Raw genomic sequence first — 18,801 nt, forward strand, 5'->3', positions numbered from 1 at the left:
AACCTAACCAAATCTAACCTGAACCTAACGTAACCTAACCTCAAGAAACAACAGCGAGTTAGTTTCTTCTTTATATTTAATCTTTGTGGTGGCAGAAATAAGGTGATTCCTAGTGAGGTTATTGGTAATTGAAGGACTAATGACATTGATATTAGTAGTTGATATACCAGGGTTGATGAGTGGTAATTAGAGGTTGTAAATGACCTTGTGTTTAATGCTTCCAGAATTTGATAATATAGTTTGATTGTTATTGAGTTAATTATGTTGATTAAACAGAGTAACGTCAAGTGTCTGGTAAAGTTTGTCATTGTCAGAGACGCTTTATAGTGGGGTAAATTTGTGTGGCCAATAGTGAATAAGAGACCCATAGCAAGAGCCAATAGCGAGCCAGCATTAGTTGGTCGTCATAGTAACGGAGACAGGTGACTCCGCCCATAACTCATTAATCTCTTGCTTTACGGAAATGATTTAGTGAGACTCGGACACCCGGCCAGGTGCTTCACGCCCATACCCAGACAGGTGCTTCACGCCCACACCCAGACAGGTGCTTCACGCCCACACCCAGACAGGTGCTTCACGCCCACACCCAGATAGGTGCTTCACGCCCACACCCAGCCAGGTGCTTCACGCCCACACCCAGGCAGGTGCTTCACGCCACCCAGCCAGGTGCTTCACGCCCACACCCAGCCAGGTGCTTCACGCCCACACCCAGACAGGTGCTTCACCCCACCAGCCAGGTGCTGCCCCACCCAGCCAGGTGCTTCACGCCCACACAGGTGCTTCACGCCACAGACCACGCCCACAGGCAGTGGTGGTAGTGGTCTTGGGCAGAAATTATTAAGCTTAGCTTAATTCTAAATAAAAAAAAATATTCACCATAATTAGGAAGTCGTAAAAATTGGCTCCAAACTTTCTCACATATTACTGCTCTCTCTCTCTCTCTCTCTCTCTCTCTCTCTCTCTCTCTCTCTCACTAACCTAAATCTAAACTTATCCCAATGCATCTTAACCTAACATAACATAACGTAACGTAACGTAACGTAACGTAACGTAACCCAAGATGACTTAGAGTAATAGGTCTGGTTCCTCACAGGTGACCAACGAAGGTTCATTACTTTATGCACACACACACACACACACACACACACACACACACACACACACACACACACACACACACACACACACACACACACACACACACACACACACACACACACACACACACACACACACACACACACACACACACACACACACACACACACACACACACACACACACTCACACACACACACACACACCTGTATACACTCATCACCTATATACTTTGTCTAGCTTAGCCTTTAATTACAAGATTGTTAATTAGCTAGTCTTGAGCACCTCCTCCCTGTCACCCCCTTTCTCTCCCTCCTACCTTCCCTCCCTCCCTCCCTGTCACCCCTTTCTCTACCCCTACCCCTGTCACCCCCTTTCTCTCCCTCCCTACCCCTTCCCTACCTCCCCTCCCTCCCTGTCACCCCCCTTTCTCCCTCCCCTCCCCTACCCCTCCTCCCTCCCTCCCTGTCCTCCCCCCTTTCTCTCCCCCCCCCCTTCCCCCCTCCCTCCCCTCCCTGTCACCCCTTTCTCCCTCTTTTCCCTACCCTCCCTCCTGTCACCCCTTCTCTACCCCTTCCCTACTTCCTTCCCTTTCATTCTCCATTCCTTCCTCACCCATCTTCCTTCCCTCCACCACATACAACTAAATTATATTTCTAATTTACTTTTATTACCTCTGTACATGTTGAGGTACCTACGACAGGGTGTGTGTGTGTGTGTGTGTGTGTGTGTGTGTGTGTGTGTGTGTGTGTGTGTGTGTGTGTGTGTGTGTGTGTGTGTGTGTGTGTGTGTGTGTGTGTGTGTGTGTGTGTGTGTGTGTGTGTGTGTGTGTGTGTGTGTGTGTGTGTGTGTGTGTGTGTGTGACAGACAGACTAGACCCTCATGTCAAGTGATGAATGCCCCCCCCAGCTTAAGACAGGAGGGGTCACACTTGAGGCAGTTCGAGTAATCACAGTCCGCAACCATTCCTCCTCCTCCTCTTCTTCCTTCTCCTCCTCCTTTCCCTCACCCCTACACCTACACCCTCTCCCCCCACACACACCAGGCTTTCTGTGTCTTACTATTGACACTATCACCATTGCCACTATACTATCACCATGAACACTACACTACCACCATTACCACCACACTACCACCCCATGAGGCTTAAAACCACTAAGGATAATGATGACGTTAGGTTAGGTTAGGTTAACAAGCTGTCGTCCTCAAAGGGTTATTATGGTAATGTACTGCCTTTATTGCACTCAGGAGATATAATTACAGAACTACAAACCAGGTCAATGTTGGGTCAATACGGTACAGAGGTCACCACACTGTAATATAGGTTAATACAGTGTTACATGGAGGAGGTTAGGCTAGGTGAAAGAGTTAATTACAAGTGAGGTCGGGCAGGTGAGCTCGGGTAAATGGATGTCGGGTAAGGGAGGTCGGGTAGGTAAGGTCGGGTAGGTGAGGTCGGGTAGGTGAGGTCGGGCAGGTGAGGTCGGGCAGGTGAGGTCGGGTCCCTTGGAATCTGGAACAGGACCCTTGCTAGTGACAGTATGGATCGACCCCCCCCCCCTCTCACCCCACCTCATTATACAGAGGGGGGAGGTGTACTTATGTCACCCCCCCCTCATTCCGTCTTCCCCTTCCTCCCTCCTCACCCCACCCCCCTTCCCCTCTCCATTGACCAATGACCTAGCTTATACACTTACCCTCTCACCCTTCACACCAAGTGGGAGGAGGGAGGGGGGTGTACGTTTTGCACACACACACACACACACACACACACACACACACACACACACACCTGTTAAACACACCTGTTACACACCTGGACTGGACACTGATTGCCCTCCGTCACGAATGATGTTTATAGCTGTTGACGGCCAGACAGGTGTGATGAACCTGCTGACGGCTGCCACACTTGACGTAGGAGAGTGAGAGTGGCGTGACACCCTAGTTATGACAGTGTGACACCCTAGTTATGACAGTGTGACACCCTAGTTATGACAGTGTGACACCCAAGTTATGACAGTGTGACACCCTAGTTATGACAGTGTGACACCCTTCATCTAACAGCGTGACAGTGAGTGACACAGTGGCTATGACAGCGTGACATACTCCATAAGGCCGCGTGAGTGACGTGGTACAGAGGGTAAACTAACAAAAACACTAATATCAATAATAATAATAATAATAACAATAACAACAACAACAACAATGATAATAATAATAATAAAAATAATGAAAATAAAGATATTATAAGAAAAATAAATATAATAAGTAATAGAAAAATAAAGAAAATCCTCACTAAAACAAGTTGAAGGTCACACACACACACACACACACACTTACATATTGCAGCTCATTGCGGGTTTTGAGGGAGTACAATGCTATACCCTCCTTCTTTCCTTCCCTCCCTCCCTTCTTCCTTCTACCCTCCTTATCTCTTTCTCTCTCTATCTATCTGTCTCTCTCTGTCTCTAACAATAAGGTCGACAATTATCGGTATAGCTGTGGGGATTCTAGACCTCAATGCCCTTCAATTTATCCTTCTATCTGAGACAAGACAATGCGATTCCCTTAGCCTTATGACAGTTAGGTTGATGACTCGGTGTTAAATTAAGGAGGACATGGACCTTATGGCCTAGAACCTGGCTATTTATTCCTCTCGTTTGGGACAAGAAAGGGCTACAACCGAGCACAGGGCTGTGGGCAAGATCAGGTTATCCCGGGTGGTGGTAAGGTCGAGAATCACAAAGAAAGGCGATGGGACTTTAGACCTCAAAAGCATTCACAGTACTACACTATGACACAAGGCATGACAACACACACACACACACACACACACACACACACACACACACACACACACACACACACACACACACACACACACACACACACGAAGGCTTAAAACACACTAGCACACACTTAAGAGGTCAGGTGTAAGTGTAACTGAAGCTTCCCCAGAGAAGTAAGTGTCGTGATTACTGTGTTGGAGCGAGTATATGAGAGTGTGTCCCGTCAGTGTTGGCGATGGAGTGGTGGAGTGGTGGTGGTGGAGTGGTGTGGTGGTGGTGGTGGTGGTAGTAGTAGTGGTGGTGGTGGTAGTGGTGGTGTAGTGGTGGTGATGGTGTGGTGGTGAAGGACGTGGGGTAGTGGTGGTGATGGTAGTAGTAGTGGTGGTGATGATGGTGGTGGTAGTGGTGTGGTAGTGGTAGTATTGGTTTGGTTAGGTTAGGTAAGCATTACTATCTTTTTAATCAAGTAAATTATGCTAGGGTGTCTAATCTTCAGGTAACTCCCCCCCAAAAATATTCAAATCACCCACAAGTTTAACGTTACCTAAAAGCAGACATTACCTGGAGCCGTAAACATGATCAAGTAACACAGAAAAAAAAGTTCACAGTGAAATTTAATTTGGTGAGTGCAGGTAAGTCGACCACCTTTGGGAGTCACCCGCTGTTATTGTTTGGTGGTGAAATTCAACCTACACGGTGAGAATAACTTAGTCAGTTTAGTATGGTCTTGCCCCCACCACTCACCCTCTCCATCCCCTCCCTGGCTGATATTCTTCCTCTATTCCTGATTATTCACTCCCTTCCTTCCTTCCTTCCTTCCCAAATTCATTCCTTCCTTTCTTAACTAATCCCCCTTCCATCCGTGACTCATTCTCTCCCTTCCTTCCATTCTGAACTAACCCTCCTTCCTTCACTCCTCCCTCTCTCCCTTCCTACCTGCCTTCCACACTCACTCCCTCCTTCCTCCCTTTCTGTAACACCCTCCTTCCCTTCCTCTCCCTTAAACTCCAGGCGACTAGAAAAAAAATACCCGTGTTTCTTTTGTTTACCTGTGATTTACCTGTGATTACCCTCATTAATGTCTCCCTTCCCAGGTAACCCACACAGCCTGCAGGTAACGCCTCGGAGCCAACTGATTATAGCCTTGTGTTCCTCCTCTCGTCCCTTTAGTTAGCAAGACGCAGGCAAAGATAGCTACTGATTATATTAGGTATTAGTAAAATAGCCGTGTGTGTGTGTGTGTGTGTGTGTGTGTGTGTGTGTGTGTGTGTGTGTGTGTGTAACGTGTAATTTACCCACTTATACCAGTTTCTGCAATGCGTATGATGGAATTTAGCACAAGCGACTGTAGTGTGGTGGGTGTAGTGTGTTCAGTGTGGTGTAGGGTGTGGCGGTGGGTGTGGTAGAGGGTGTGGTGTTAATGGTTGTGTCTGATCCACCCATTAATCATTTCCCTGGTTACCGCTTTGGCTAGCCACACCCATCCTCCTGACGCCCACACGCCCACACGCACACACACACGCCCACACGCACGCCCACACGCACACACACACGCCCACACACACACACACACACACACAGACACACTACCGCAGCACCAACTCAATTATCTCTCCGCATTAATAATTACAACGGGTAATTTGACCCAAACGAGCCAATTAAGGTCATCAGTCATCCTGGGAATTATCGATGCTCTAACGATAGTAAGTCATATTTATTATCTTTAAACAGATCTCCGTCCTCAAGGGGTTAAGTCATCGTCCTCAAGGGGTTAAGTCATCGTCCTCAAGGGGTTAAGTCATCGTCCTCAAGGGGTTAAGTCATCATCCTCAAGGGGTTAAGTCATCATCCTCAAGGGGTTAAGTCATCATCCTCAAGGGGTTAAGTCATCTTCCTCAAGGGGTTAAGTCATCATCCTCAAGGGGTTAAGTCACGTCCTCAAGGGGTTAAGTCATCGTATCCAAGGGGCTAAGTCAACGTAATTACAGTACCAAGTCATCATACTCAAGGGGGGTTAAGAGTTAGTGAAATATGGGTGGCAATGACCGTAGACTTCAACACACAAATACAAACCTTTGACAATAACTACAGGGTGTTCATAAATGATTCCCCTGATTAAAACATGAGAGCATACTGTTTTAGGGTAATCATTTATGGACACCCTGTACAGTATATTACCCAGCTGGGGACCACAAACACACACCTAATTACAGTCTCAATACAAAATTCGACGCCATTTTTCATCGACGTATTTGTATCGCAGTGACTCAAAGAGGACTGACTCGCAACCACATCTGACATTAATTCTGAATCGTGAATTTTCTTTTAATATGAGTTAAATCAACCTTAACATCTAAACTTTTAATAAAATCTGAGCTAAATAATAAAATCTGAGCTAAATAACAATCCTATTTTATCAAGACTAAAATCTGTTATAAAAATCTGAATGTATTAGCCCAAGCGTGAAGACTATGACCCGTGACAAGGCAGCATATGACAGCAACTATTTTTACACACTGTTGATAAAATACCTGTCGAAATCTTTCCCTCAGGTGTGCTCAGGTATGCTAATGAACTATATAATTAGTTGGTGATCTTAACCTGTACACCTAGAAGATAATTTTACCTGTAGTTCATTACTTTTCTGGTAATTTATTGATTAGTTACCTGTACACACCTGAGTTTCTATGCCTACCAACCACCTACCGCATACCAGTGATACAAAGAACACCTGCGATGATTTATTAACAAGGTGGTGGTGTGGTACTAACTCACCTGAAGCTACAACCCACCTACCATCACCACCTACCACTATTCTGCCACCAAATACTGTACCTCTATCACCACCCACCCACCATCACCCACCTCACCTACCACCACCCACCATCACGATTTGGAAAACCAGTCTGCATGAAGAGAAAAAACCATTGCGTGGTTTTTGTTATGGTTTCTAATCCGGATATAGACAGTGTTCGTGTCAGACTCGAATCCGTTCTTTTAGTCAGGATTTTCAAAGGGTTCGTACACATGATCTTAGTCCTTATCTGAGTGTGAAAGATACGGGAATGTATTTAGTTTCTGGTATATTTTATCGTCATCAAGAGTCTCAGAGTAACTTTGACGTCGTTATTGCCAATATTACGATCGTTTTTGTTTTGTTTTACAGATACCAAGATGATCGTGTTTTGTTTTATAGATACCATGATGATCGTGTTTTGTTTTATAGATACCAAGATGATCGTGTTTTGTTTTATAGATACCAAGATGACTGTGTTTTGTTTTATAGATAACATAATAATGCCCACACTTTGTTATAAATAAGCACTATATATAATAATGATGGTGTTTTAAATTTACAGATACCTTAATAACGACCGTACTTTGTTTTATAGACACCATGACAGCCTGTATAAGTACCAGAACTCGACAGGAACAACACCACCACATTAAAGTTTTTGTGGATGAAAGAAAACCAGAAATTTATATAACTTTCTCCCGCTTTTTTCTCATACAAAACTTGGCCGACATCAAACGCAGCCGAGGTTGACAATAATGAAAGAGAAAGCAGTTTAATGGAGAGAGAGAGAGAGAGAGAGAGAGAGAGAGAGAGAGAGAGAGAGAGTATAAGACAAATACCTCAATGATTACTGAAAAATAATCCTCGCGGCAGTAAACAGACTCAAAGAGGATTTAACTTACAATATTTTCCCTCAAATTACATAAATTACAATATATCTCTCCTTTTGTTATTATATATTTATACTGCTGACGTGTATAATAACATGTTCCGTATATTTAGAATTATAATCAGTGTCGTTATATATTTCTACAAGTGGCTGTATCAACGAACAAACTTTCTTGTTATCTAAACGAGCATTGTGTCACATGGCGAGTCACTGGGGAAACTTTCTCGCGTCTCCAACAAGGTGAGAAGGTCATCTAATACACAAGACTTGAAGAATCCTGCCTGACCACTTCACATAAAGGCTCGCTGAATGGAGAGAGAGAGAGAGAGAGAGAGAGAGAGAGAGAGAGAGAGGTGAATATGAGGAGAGAAGGAAGAAAGACAAAAAGGCTTTACTGGAGGAAATGAAGAGGTGACGGGTTGAGGTAGACTAAACAGGAGGAAGAGAAAACAGGTCATCAACGAGGGAGGGAGAGAGGGAGGGAAGGAAGGAGGGAGGATGAAATTTCCTACCTGTCCCCACCTTTACCTGTGATGACCCACCTACCTGTACTACCCGGACACATAACACATTTAAAACACTTTCTCTCTGCCCACCATCTCGCTTCAGTGTCGATTTCTCACCTAACCTAACCTAACCTCATCACAATCCGCCTAACTTAACCTCACCTCACCTCACCTCACCTCACCTCACCTCACCTCACCCATGTAAGTGAGTGAGTGAGTCAGGGACCAGATGGGCGGCGTCACCTCTGAAGAAAAAAAAACGCGCGCATCTCTTTTGTTTACAAGGGTGGTGACGTCATCAAGGAGCGACCAGGTGGATGAGGGGTGAGGGGGAGGGTAACCTTACCTTTACAGAGGTTGAGTGACGCAGCTCTCTCTCTCTCTCTCTCTCTCTCTCTCTCTCTCTCTCTCTCTCTCTCTCTCTCGTGCGTGTAAGATTATTTAGGCGATATTAAAGAGAGGAAATGAAAGTTACCGGGTGTTTCCTCCCTCTCTCTCTCTCTCTCTCTCTCTCGGGTACGGTGATCGTCCCGTACCCGAAACTCGTACCCGATTTAGTATAACGGACATACGAATATATATCCACATCATTTATTTAATATATAGTGGGTCTGGTGTGTCGGCAATATATCAGTCCCCCATCATACCTCGTCACAGATGCGATCATATCAACCAGATAACGCACACACACACACACACACACACACACACACACACACACACACACACACACATACCCTATTGCACCTACCACATACCTCAAGAGCAGCCGGATCTAGCCAGTGCATCCCCCCCTCAGGTACTTTCAAATCCGGCTGCCCTACTTTCTTGTCCAACAACCAAGAAGGATAAAAAAAGACCAGGTAATTCGAGTGAGTATTAAGAGAAAGTGGGAGAAAGTGTGTGTGTGTGTGTGTGTGTGTGTGTGTGTGTGTGTGTGTTTCTGAGCAGTTAACATGTTAATACTCTACCATAAACTGGCTTATAACATCAACAAGACCAGCCTGGCTTTAATTAACACCTAAGGTACAGATTAATTACAGCTAACACCCCACCCCCTCCAGCGTACCACTGTAACTGTACTTGTGTTCGTGTTGTACATGAATTAAGTTGACGAGTACAGTACAGTAATCAGTGAGTACGAGGTATATTGAGTACATTCGTTGGGTATATATATATAACGCACGGAGGGTAAAACATGCATGGTAGCAATGTGGATGAGTCATGAGACGAGGAGATGGTGGTGGTGGTGGTGATGGAGCTTGCCTGGTGACCCTCTGATGGTAATGTGTGGTGGTGAGGTAGGCATGGTGATGACACACACACACACACATCATGGGAAGCAGTGTCGTGCCATGACTCCAAAACACTGTGGTAGTTTTGGAGTTATATTTTCTAAACGCCCTTCTATCCATCCTACTTTACCCTTATCTATCCTTCTGTCTTATTCTACCCTTGTCTATTCTATTATTCGTCCCTGTGACTGCTTGGGTGTTCGGCGGATTAGGAAAACGACGGACCACTGGAACGACGGACCACGGGAACGACGGATCATGGGGACGACGGACCACGGGGACGACGGACCACGGGGACGACGGACCACGGGGACGACGGACCACGGGGACGACGGACCACGGGGACGACGGACCACGGGGACGACGGACCACGGGAACGACGGATCACGGGGACAAGGGATCACGGGGACAAGGGATCACAGGGGGCGATGGACCCACGGGAACGACGGACCACGGAGGCGAAGGACCACGGGGACGACGGACCACGGGGACGACGGACCACAGGACGACGGACCACAGGGAACGACAGATCACGGGGACAAGGGGATCTGGGGCAGCAGGAAGCGGATCAGGAGAAAGCAGGTCTGGGCAGCCCTCTTGACCCTCATACCAGTACCTGAACTCTGGCTAGTATATACTGGCACCTCGACACTCCACCACCACCACCAGCACCCAACAGCGTCTGGCGGAACATGGAATCTAAACATTGGTGGGGGAGGGGGACTAATCTAATGAAGAATCTCTCAGTAACAACGCCAGCACGAGCAGCCATCAGTGCCTGCCGTTCACACACACACACACACACACACACACACACAAACACACACAGGGTCTAGGGCAGTGACCTTCATGCCGACCTTGGCACCCCAGCCATCGTATATCTTCAATTAAAGCCAGACAGATACACAGACACAAAACAAAGAAGTATTAACATCTACAGCACCATCAACACCATTACCATCATCATTAACACCATTACAACACCATCAACAGATTCTCTATATAGGGATGCAACCATACAGACAGGCACACAAACATGAAGTTTATCATTCTAACAGAGGATAATAATAGCAACGACACCTGTACCATCATCATCACCATCATCATTAACACCATCATCATCACCATCATCATTAACACCATCATCATCACCATCATCATTAACACCATCATCATCACCATCATCATTAACACCATCATCATCACCATCATCATTAACACCATCATCATCACCATCATTAACACCATCATCATCACCATCATCATTAACACCATCATCATCACCATCATCATTAACACCATCATCATCACCATCATCATTAACACCATCATCATCACCATCATCGTATATCATCATCACCATCATGTTCGCACCATCAACACATCATTAACACCATCATCATCACCATCATCATTAACACCATCATCATCACCATCATCATTAACACCATCATCATCACCATCATCATTAACACCATCATCATCACCATCATCATTAACACCATCATCATCACCATCATCATTAACACCATCATCATCACCATCATCATTAACACCATCATCATCACCATCATCATTAACACCATCATCATCACCATCATCATTAACACCATCATCATCACCATCATCATTAACACCATCATCATCACCATCATCATTAACACCATCATCATCACCATCATCAATCAACAGGTCCTCTACAGAGTGACTCAACCATTAAAAAAAAACAACAACTGTCCCATCACGACTCCTCCTGGAAGACTGCGAGTAAAGATGCTGTCAACACCTCACACATTCCTTCCTTAACTGTCTGTGTTCTATATCTCAAGGCCGGGGAGGAGGAGGAGGAGGAGGAGGAGGAGGAGGAGGAGGAGGGAGGAGGAGGAGGAGGAGGGAGGAGGAGGAGGAGGAGGAGGAGGAGGAGGAGGAGGAGGAGGAGGAGGAGGAGGAGGAGTGATTGGGAAGGTCACGGGAGGTTATAATCAAGTATGGAGTGTTAGCCATAGCAAGCCAACCTCTCCATCTTACCTGAGTTTAACCTCCCTCCTCCCCCCTCACACTGGGGTCAGTGACTGCCTCCTCTCAGTCACTCTCTCACTCTGTTCTGGGTCTCTACAAGTACGAGACAATATACGGATAAGGTAGATACAGTTAACAGTACAGGTAGATATGAATACATTTACAGGTACAGACTACAAAAATAACGAAAACACACACACACACACACACACACACACACACACACACACACAGACACACACACACACACACACACACACACAGACACACACACACACACACACACACACACACACACACACACACACACCACACACACACACACACACGGATCAATTGAAGATTATACTCCTCAGCAAATATTCACTCATTCTTTAATCTATTTCAACTAAACCTAATCTACGAGGCAGGAGTCAGGTATGTACAGGTGTAGGGAGGTGTAGGAGGCAGGAGGAGAAGTCAGTTGTGTACAGGTGTGGGGAGACAGGTGTGTACAGGTGTAATCATTACCGTGATGGTCGGAGAGGTCATTGTCACCTCGACCAATCGTGGGAACATTGGCTGTTGCACCTGATCTCTCTCTCTCTCTCTCTCTCTCTCTCTCTCTCTCTCTCTCTCTCTCGTTCGCTGCGCTTCCCTTCGTTCATGTTTGTTCGATTTCACGTATTCCTCTCTCGGTTCAATTTTACTCTCTCTCTCTCTCTCTCTCTCTCTCTCTCTCTCTCTCTCTCAGACAGACAGGCACCACCAGTTCCGGGTCAGTCAGGCAAGCACTTTCTAAAATGTATATGATCCTTCCTCAGTAACCCACCATCTCCCTCCTCTCTCCTCCTCCTAACACAACACTAACCTAATCTAACCCCTCCAGTATCATTAGAGTGTTTAATCATCAGGTAAACAGAAAATAGTGGGGGGGGGTGGCTAATCTTCAGGTCATCCATGAACTCCTGGGACTTGTCATTGTCTACGAGGACGACCGTTAACGGAGGTGAAACTCGAGGCACCTTAAGTCTTACCTCGTATAGTAAAGAGTTCTCGATCACCTCTGAGCCAACAGGTGTGTTCTAGTGTTTATTATTGACCTGTGATTGTCACCTGTTCAACTCCTCAATTACTATGACAGAATCTTGATGGCTGGTCGCATTAGTGATCGGACAGGTGTGAGAGAAAGCTTAATTACAGGTGAGAGAAAGCTTAATTACAGGTATGAGAGAAAGCTTAATTACAGGTGTGAGAGAAAGCTTAATTACAGGTGTGAGAACGCTTAAATACAGGTGTGAGAACGCTTAAATACAGGTGTGAGAGAAAGCTTAATTACAGGTATGAGAGAAAGCTTAATTACAGGTGTGAGAGAAAGCTTAATGAGGAAAAATTGCTGAGGGTTATATATTTACCTTGGCTTTCTATGTAATCAATATGGGTCACAGTCACTACACACTGACCCAGAGTAGCCTTTGTGTTTTGTAACTCAACCTGTAACTGTATTTATACCTGTAATTGCATATATACCTGTACCTGTAAATGAGCTTGGACACACACACACACACACACACTCTACTTGACTGAATTTGATGAAAAACTCCGAACAGTAACTTAGTGTGTGTGTGTGTGTCGCTCTTAGTACACAAAACCTCCACCTCACAACAACGGAGCCACCAGAGTTACAACCGGGGATTCAGTGGCACTCATAGACACCCTGGCATCCTGGGGTACACTGGCACTCTCTTCCACTACGAGGGATGAAACGTTCCCATCACGTCTATGGCCATACAAGGGGAGACACAGCCCTCCTTCCCTCTCTCTCCCCCTCCCTTCCCTCCCAGCATATATGGACTGCTTCCTTCCTCCTTCCTTCCCAGCACAAATAAATTCCCTTCCTCCTTCCCCCCATCCTTCTCTCCCTCCCTCCTTCCCCTCCTCCTTCTCTCCCTCCCTCCTTCCCCTCCTCCTTCTCTCCCTCCCTCCTTCCCCTCCTCCTTCCCTCCTCCCTCCTTCCCCCCATCCTTCCCTCCTATCCTCTCGCGTCTTTTTGTTTTATTTACCTGAGTGGAAGAAATGCCCCACTAAGGGATCTCACTGAAAGAATCCATGGGAGGTTGGGGTCACTTCCGTGGTACAAGTGTGTGTGTGTGTGTGTGTGTGAAACAGACAGAGAGAGAGAGAGAGAGAGAGAGTACGTGCTTGTGTGGTGTGAAAAAAAGATGAGAGAGAGAGAAATCGAAAGTTGAAGAGAGAGAGAGAAGAGAGAAGAGAGAGAATACTTAGAAAGCTGAGATATTCAATGAAGAAAAGTAGTAAGAGAAAAGGTATTTGAAAGTTGGGGAAATAAAGAAGCAGAGAGAGAGAGAGAGAGAGAGAGAGAGAGAGAGAGAGAGAGAGAGAGAGAGAGAGAGAGAGAGAGAGAGAGAAGAGAGAGAGAAATTTTAAAAATATTCTTAACAAAAGGAAAAAACAGCAAAAACCCAAAACCTAACCAACCAACCAAGATGCAGGTCCTTACCTAGCAGCGTCTCGACACAGATTCTCATTTACATGCCAGATTCTCACACACACACACACACACACACACACACACACACACACACACACACACACACCACACACACACACACACAGCCATATAAGTCCAGGTAAAAGTAGACACACAAGCAAGGTACCCACAACCATTATTATTATCTTAGATATACGCTAGAGGGACGGAGGGAGGGGTTGGGGGAAGGGGTGGGGAGAAGGGTGGTGGGGAGAGGGGGTGGTGGGGAGAGGTGGGGGAGGGTGGTGGAGAGGGTGGTGGGGAAGAGGGTGGAGATAACGGTCCTGGACTTGAGGAAGGGGTTTGGGATGGGCGGAAGGGATGTCCTAGGCTGGGGAGGAGAGGGGTGATTAGGAAGGGGGTCGTACTGATGTGGTGGTGAGGGAGGGAGGGGAAGGAGGGAGGGAGGGAGGAGGGAGGGAAGGAGGGAGGAGGGAGGGAGGAAGGAGGAGGAGATGGAAGGGTTTATGAGATTATGCTCGTTGGTGTGGAGGTCCGTTGGGTACACTAGCTTGTCTCTCCGTTAGGTTAGGTTAGGTTTGGTTAGGTTTGGTTAGGTTAGGTTTGCGTTAGGTGTCTAATCTTCAGGTGCTCAAAAACAAACACTAACTGCATAACATATACAAACAAACAAACAAACAGATACACTCGGGCACTGAGTCTGACACAATGTTAAACGAGGCGAAGTGGCTAAGTGGGCCAGACCCTTAGTGTGACATAGAGAGGGGCGAGTGACCTACATGGGGTGACGTGGGCGGCTCTGTGTCAGGGAGGACGGGGGGGGTAAGGTCAGGTTCAGGGTCACATCTGTTGACCTCCAGGGGGCGTGCCAGTCATACCAGTCACCAGGTCAGGTATATATATATATGCTATGACACCGATGACCAGTCCACACGCCCACACGCCTCCCACGCCCACACGCCCACACACACCTAGCCCAACGCTCTCTTTATATCAGATTAATAACACAAATATCAACAATATCAATAATAATACTACAAATAATAATAATAATACTATCATCATCATCATCATCATCACCATCATCATCACCATCATCACCATAACCCTAAATACCTACACTACATCACCACATCGAAGGGTTACATCACCAGGCCTCACAACTTTCTTCATATTTCTGATTTTTCACGTAGAGTCAAACAAGTTTTACCACCAACCAGGACCACAAGTTGCCTGTTTATATCGCAATGTCGTGTTTTACTTATTAAATTCCAATATAAATTTCAAGTATGGTGGTTAGGTTAGGTTAGTTTGGTCGAGCAAGGTTAATTCATGTAATGTTAGTTAAGGAGGTTAGGTTAGGTTAAGTAAGGTTAGGTTAGGTTAGGTTAGGTTAGGTGTAATACTGTTACATCTATAACCTTACCTGAGACCAAAACAACAACAATATTCATATCAACATCCTTCTGATAATAATAATAATAATAATAATAATACTATAAAGTTTCACGAATACCTTAACAGAGTTGCTAAGACTTGTACACCCGCTGGAGTCGACCATCACAAGCTGCTCCTCTGTGTGTGTTGACGTCACCACCAGGCACTCCTGGTCACAGATACATCGAGTCTGTGAACGAATGGGAAAAGTTCTCTCTAAAAAAATGTATTCGACTGTACACAAAATAATGGTAAACTGTATTATCATATTTTTCATTATTCTGTCACTGAAAAGACAAAACATAATAATAATGGCGCTATAAACAGTTTTTCTTATATATCACTTAAAATAATGGTATACTATTGTAGATAATTAAACACCATAATCCCATAACCTAACCCCTAGATAGCGTTAAGTTGTTTACAGATCATAAGGAAAAATAAACCATGATGCCTAATCTTCCTCAGCTCCAATATTTTCACTAGATTTTGATATATACCTAACCTAACCTAACCTAACCTAACCTAACCTAACCTAACCTAACGTTGTGCTCTACTTCCTTACGTTTTTGTGTGCATTAAGTTACGTGCTTCAGTTCTTCCAAAAGTTTCTAATTAGTAAACAAAAAATACCATGACATATACCTTGTTTTCCCCGGGTAGTTATTTAGTAGAGGGAGAGGGAGAGGGAGGAGGGAGAGAGGGGGGAGGGAGAGGGAGGGGAAAGAGGAGGAGGGGGTCTTTCTTAGGCCGTGCTATTCAACCAAGACAACTTTTTATCTACTTTATCGCCAGACTTTCTCCACAAGCGCTTCATAGGTCAGCTCTTGTGGTGGCCTCTTCTCTCTCTCTCACGGTAGTAACTCCTTCAACCAATCAGAGTACCATCCCCATATCTGAGGGTTGGCGACCACAGTCCTCCACTCCAAACGTCTCTCGGGCTGGGTCTTTTTTTATCCCAATCCTTCGAGATTTTATGTTATTGGACGCAGTTTACAATTTCATTCATCCATCCCTCAAATGTACGTGTGTGTGTGTGTGTGTGTGTGTGTGTGTGTGTGTGTGTGTGTGTGTGTGTGTGTGCTTGCTTTCCACTTATTTCTGACATAGATTTAACAACGGTAAGTAAGTACACAGTTTCCATTGTTTCACGGTATAAATCATGTCAGCGCCTCCAGACAACTTAACATTGTTCCTCAGACTTATTGTTTCCGTGTGTAGAGAAGTCATCTTCCTCCCGTGTGTAAATAATAAGTGTTATATTTAGCTTTGGTTGTATGCTTCGCTGACTTCACCCTCAGGTTCTTTGTTTATGGGTGAGGGGCGGCGGCCTCCTGCAGAAGTATTATCACGTCAGGAGCTTTACTTAACTACACACGGTTAAAAGATTAGTCCCTTGAAGATTCGCCCCACCAGTCCCCGACCCTCTAACATATTTTTTAACCTCATGACTAAATTCCCTAATGTTACCTCAGAGGGGGTTAGGTTAGGTTAGGCTAGGCTGTTTAATCATCAGGTGAAATGAGCAGAGGTGCCTAAGTTTGGTACACACACACACACACACACACACACACACACACACTGGCCTTGATATTAAGTCGGCGAAAAGCTGCAAGATATAGTTTTAGCCGTTCAGTAAGATAAATAAAGGGCAGCCAAGCGGACGGGTTAACGACAACTCATCCATAACAGTATTAAAACTAGCAAGTCATGGTGATCCTGATGCTCTTTTTGTTTGTTCCTCACCATCACTCACAACCCTTCACTATAACTCACAACCAGCACTATAACAACCCTTACAACCACTTTACCCCCACACACCCCCACACACTCACACACTCCCCACACACACACATTACTTCACCTAATCTTATCTTCCTAAATAATAAAATAAATAAATTATCACCATCACCTGTCTGGGTCACAGGTAGCGATGGTATGTCTTGTGATAGTGAGTCATGGTGATTATAGCCGCAGGTGAGGGTGATTGACATAGGGTAACATGACGGGTAGAAAGCGGTGATGATGATGATGAATTGAAAGTCTGAGGCTGGAAGTTGATAATAAAATGTAATTAATTGGTCTGAGAGAGAGAGAGAGAGAGAGAGAGAGAGAGAGAGAGAGAGAGAGATTATATATAGACAATACAACACCAAAGGACGAACAATTATGACAACCCAAACAAGACAAGAGATGATCAGGTGTTCATTTTGTAATTCATCGATGACCGTGAAGATATTTTTTGGCTGCGACACAAGGGGTGGGGGAGGGTGGAGGGAGTGGGAGGAGGAGGGAGGAGGAGGGAGAGTGGGGGGTCACACACAGATAGGCGTGAAGACATCCATTTGTCTTGTTAACACGAAAAATAAGGTCAGGGAATGCATATGTAGTCGTAGGTGTAGTAATGGCCGATGACCTAGCAGTGGATGACCCTAGCAGTGGATGACCTAGCAGTGGATGACCTAGCAGTGGATGACCTAGCAGTGGATGACCAGCAGGGATGACCAACAGGATGACCTAGCGTGGATGACCTAGCAGGGATGACCTAGCAGGGATGACCTAGCAGTGGATGACCTAGCAGTGGATGACCAAACAGTAGATGACCTAGCAGTGGATGACCTAGCAGTGGATGACCTAGCAGTGGATGACCTAGCAGTGGATGACCTAGCAGTGGATGACCAACGTAGATGACCTAGCAGGATGACCTACAACAGCAGATGACCAAACAGTAGATGACCTAGCAGGATGACCTAGCGATGACCTAGCAACCCAACCCAACCCTGATGACCAGCAGTGGATGACCTAGCAGTGATGACCAAGCAGTGGATGACCTAGCAGTGGATGACTAGCGGATGACCTAGCAGTGGATGACCTAGCAGGGATGACCTAGCAGTGGATGACCTAGCAGTGGATGACCTAGCAGTGGATGACCTAGCAGTGGATGAAACAGTAGATGACCTAGCAGTGGATGACCTAGCAGTGGATGACCTAGCAGTGGATGACCTAGCAGTGGATGACCTAGCAGTGGATGACCAAACAGTAGATGACCTAGCAGTGGATGACCTAGCAGTGGATGACCTAGCAGTGGATGACCTAGCAGTGGATGACCAAACAGTAGATGACCCAGCTGATGACCTAGCAGTGATGACCTAGCAGTGGATGACCTAGCTGGATGACCTAGCAGTGGATGACCTAGCAGTGGATGACCAAACAGTAGATGACCTAGCAGTAACCACACCCAACCACAACCAAAAGATGACCTAGCAGTGATGACCTAGCAGTGGATGACCTAGCAGTGGATGACCTAGCAGTGGAAGAATGCAGTGACCTAGAGAACAGTATTTACAGGTGGAAATTTAGTCACTGGAGGGCAGCAGGTAAGTAACGGTTTTAGTGGCCGGGGTCTCCAACACACGTAAATAACAATACCCACAACCTTCCTCACAACACTACCCACAACCTTCCCTCACAACACACCCA

The sequence above is a fragment of the Homarus americanus genome, unplaced genomic scaffold, assembly GCF_018991925.1.
Source record: "Homarus americanus isolate GMGI-L3 unplaced genomic scaffold, GMGI_Hamer_2.0 scaffold74, whole genome shotgun sequence".
NCBI lineage: Eukaryota > Metazoa > Arthropoda > Malacostraca > Decapoda > Nephropidae > Homarus > Homarus americanus.